The sequence below is a fragment of the Lytechinus variegatus genome, chromosome 2, assembly GCF_018143015.1.
Source record: "Lytechinus variegatus isolate NC3 chromosome 2, Lvar_3.0, whole genome shotgun sequence".
Lineage (NCBI taxonomy): Eukaryota > Metazoa > Echinodermata > Echinoidea > Temnopleuroida > Toxopneustidae > Lytechinus > Lytechinus variegatus.
In genome coordinates this window covers 28607543-28611821 of record NC_054741.1, presented here as the reverse complement: position 1 = coordinate 28611821, position 4279 = coordinate 28607543, and positions in this window count along the sequence as shown.

The following is a 4279-nucleotide window of genomic DNA, read 5'->3' as shown; positions in this document are numbered from 1 at the left end:
ACCCATCCATTTAAGCAAATGACGATATAACTGTCGAAAAAAGTTTCCGCTTAAGTGAGTACCACTTACTTTTGAAAAGTTGGTGAAAATGATTTGCGCAGAACTTTCAAATAGTTATGCGAATAAAAATAGTCCTTAATCATGAAGAACACGTGGAATTGAGCTATTAAAATTGATTTGAAGATATCGTTTACCTTTTTTAAACTGTTTCCTTGCCCAAAACACTTTGAAGAGTGCATTGCACCCCACCCTATACATCGAGGCCTTCGTGGCGATATTTGCCTTACACTGAGCTGTGATTTACATGAGATGGCTTAGGCTTGATTTTCATTTCGTTAATCATTGTCAAGATTGGGAAAGTATAGAGAAACAGGTGTGAAATGAAAGTGAAATGCAAACCAACTTTAAATGATAAAAACTTACTGAAAAAATGCTGGAGATGTCTGATATAAACTTTTGTTCAGGTTCAGTTATGTCCTCAGATCCAGCTGGCACAAAAAGGGTAAAGGTTGTGCTTACTAATTTTCAATTTGGGTGGCAAAATTGTTACAAAATGCTTGCATGTATCCGCTTGCATGTATCCGTTTTATTTCAATTGATAAAAGTGCAAGGGAAATATGTGAAATATGTTTCGCAGGGTAAGTTTGATTTCGCCCTTTCCCCTTGACACAGCGTGAAAACGAGCATTTCTGCGAAAACAGATTTCTGCGAGCTTTACAAAAATGGACAGTGCTCACTCAAGTGTAACATTCTGTCAAAACCTTTACTTTCATTGGTTAAATGAGACCCAAAGCTAAGATTATATGTGAAAAAATACCCACAGGTTGTATATTTTTTAATTCCCAGGGCTTTTTCAAAGTGTAAACTTTTTTTGATAAGCACTGTATTATAGTCAAAATCGACGATTGTAGAGTTATTTTTACACGTCTACATTGACGTCGACATTATTATCTTGCATAAATTTCTTAATTCAATTGATTAACCTTTCCAAGTTTACTTTCATAAAAATTCTAGGATTTATATTGTGGCTCTTAAATTCCTCCATTGCAGTGTTCATGTTTCTATTGAAATTCACATAAATATGATATAAAAGCAGGCAGGAATTTGAATGTCTTCTAGAGGCCAAGATTGCTCTGCTACCCGATTTTGGAATATTTTGATGTTGATATTGAAATATTGAATATATTACTGTGTAATGTTCTTAAATCATCTTACAAGAACTATGTCAAAATCTTTGACTATGATATCATCATTGTAGTAAAAACGGATTTGATATGTAATCGTAATGACATCATATCGTACAATATTGGATACGATTTGAAACTATTTTCTTTACTTTACAGGAAAAAAATCTATACCCCATACCATCTACACAGTGGTATAGCGCCCTCATGAAATGAAACGACCATCTCGGAAATTGTATAGGAAACAAAATTCATTTTCAGTTTTTTTTCTCAATATGGTTTTTCTGAAATTGTTTGCAAATTAAAAGACACTGCAGTTAATCGAACGCTAAAAGAAGGTAATCGTCTTCTTCTTGTTGTTCATGTCGTTCTTGTTGTTCATGTTAATTGTTCTTCTTCTCCGTCATTTTTTTTTATTTTCCTCTTCTTGTTCTTCTTCATCGCCGTCTTCTGTTATATTGTTTTCATATTTATTTATTTATACATTTATTTATCATTTCATCAACATTTTTACATAAATTGCTTAAATATTCAATTTATAAATACTTATAAAGAATAGGAAGAAATATTTCGTGGTGATTTTTTTCTTCCGATTTCACAACATTTGTGAAAGTCAAAGGAAATACTGATAAAGTATACCAAGCAATCATGACAATGGTTCATTTTGATATCGTTATCTATCAAACACTGATCTTTCTTTACCTTATAATTTTCATCCACTTTTTTACGATTTCTGATAGGTGTATGGAGTATTGCGGCCGGCTATGTGTTTCACAAAGTCTATTGTGTTCACTCATGTCTGCATTTTTCATTGTTCAGTTGTATACCTCACTTTCTTATCATATCTTTCACCAGAAGTGTTTGGGGACCGCCCGCATTTACCTCTATTCTCGTTATTGTTGTTTTACCCGGGAGTTCCAACTTTTACTGCATGGTCCCAAGGGAATCTTTAATACAATCCACAAACAAACAAAATGGAGAACAACAAACAAACGAACAAACAAACAAACAAAGCATCATCACACAACAATAATCAAGAACAGCCTTCACAATAACACAAAAAGCAAATCCACGTCTTGTGGTTGCCACCAACAAAATGGTAATACCCGTACTTTTAATTTCCTAAAACGGAAATGGAGCTTATCCCAACTTGAATCCGATTATCCCCGAATAGCACCGATTAGTTCCGATTAACTTGTAGATTAGTACTTTGATCTTACCGATACGTGACCTTGCTTCTCGATATAGACATCGTAGCACTTTTGATTTTTTAAATTCTTTATTCGGCTCTCTCAGAAGGAAAATAATTTCACTAAATATATTTTAAATTTTTAATTATAAATCCAACTGCATGCATTTAATTATTCTGTTACTAATATGTTTGAAGAGAATCAAATTTATTTAAATTTTTTTTTTTAATTCAAATTGAATTCTAAATTTCAAAGGGGACAATGAAACTAAATAAAAAGTCGTTTAAAATGAGATGAAGTAAGTGATAATAATGCATTTCAACAGCAATATTAGAGCCGCCAAAGGAAAAGAGATACTGCAGGTTCAAGATCTTATAGATTCATGTATTTCACTTTCATTTTCATTTTTCCGTTGTCAAGTTAATACAGAAAATGATAAATGAACATAAGATATATCCTATAATGACAGAGACAAGATAAAATCAGTTGAAAATGAAATCATGGACCATCAAACAGAGCTTGCGAAAAGCTGGCCTCTTGTTTACAAACACCAAGGAAAAAACAACTTTATGATTACATAATACTTCATTCCTGATGAGTGAACGACCGTCAACTCGACTGGCAACAAACGGACTCTCAAAGCCTGTTCTGTAGCAGGGCTAGGATAAAGTGATAGTTCGAAAAAAAAATAGCTTTTCGTTGGAGAAAGATGCATGATTAACGTTATAAGACACAATGTAAATAGAGTGTATGTATCAAAGAGATTAAGAAACTTCATGACGTGGTGATTCATCATGATTAATGGCCTGTGTTTTAAAGCCGGTTAAAGACAAATGAACTAGTCACGGATTATAGGTTACCTTGTATTGACCTATAACCATGGACCTATAACGTAGATTTTTACAACGATATGGGTGCGACTGCATGTGATCTCACGCTTACTAACATCCAAGGTCACTGGTGGGTCGAACTTGGTTTCAAAAGTGATATCTGCTTGAAATAATTCGTCATCGATAATCTTCTCCCAACGAAGGATTTTATCACAATCTACAAAGTAATGATTTGTTTTTAATTTGCTGGCAGAGAGCATGCCAGATTTCGAGTAATATTGAATAAAGGCACTTTGTACTGGACTTTCTCCTCAATATTATTATCTATAAAGTCCAGCTATTGTAAAACTCAACCTCACCACCGCATGACTGAGAAATGATTCTCTATCTAGGGAAGTACTCTAACTCCAACTTCCCTGCTCTGTCCATGAGCTTTATTTCAAGATGAATTAATCCTCATCGTATTCACATTTATTATCTATGAAAGAGTATATTTTAAGATGGAAGACCGTACAAACCATAACACGAGTTTGTGTTATTCTGAATAAAGTCATTTCATTGGTTGCCATGCATGAACAAAGGAGATAAAAGAAGTGGGCGGTCGCTACGAATATACCGAGTTCCTATTGGTAAAAGCTTTGTGTGGGCGTGTCTTCACGATCTCGAACCCAACGCAAACTTGCATACAGTGTGTGTGTGTATATTGCGCATGCTATGAGCTACCTGCCCTGCGAAGCGAGAGAAATCATGAGCGAGCTAAACGCGAGCTTGCATAGTAGAAAATGTACTGTGTAGCCTATTTCAGTGGCATGAGCACCGCTGACAGCACAAGGGCCGGTGTTTGATCTTGAAAGAGAGGAATATTTTTGATTTTTTGCTTTCAGAAAAGATCACCCTTATGTTGGTCAGTTGTCAGTCGCCACTGCCACTGAGCTGAGGAGTTTACATTTCTGTTATTTTTATTTCCTACCATGCCGACCTAAACTTCAGTTTGAAACAAAGTTTGTCATGAGGGGCTGATCATTTGGTTCCTCTCACCCACCATCCGATCCCGTGTGCATTTTGGTTTGACCTG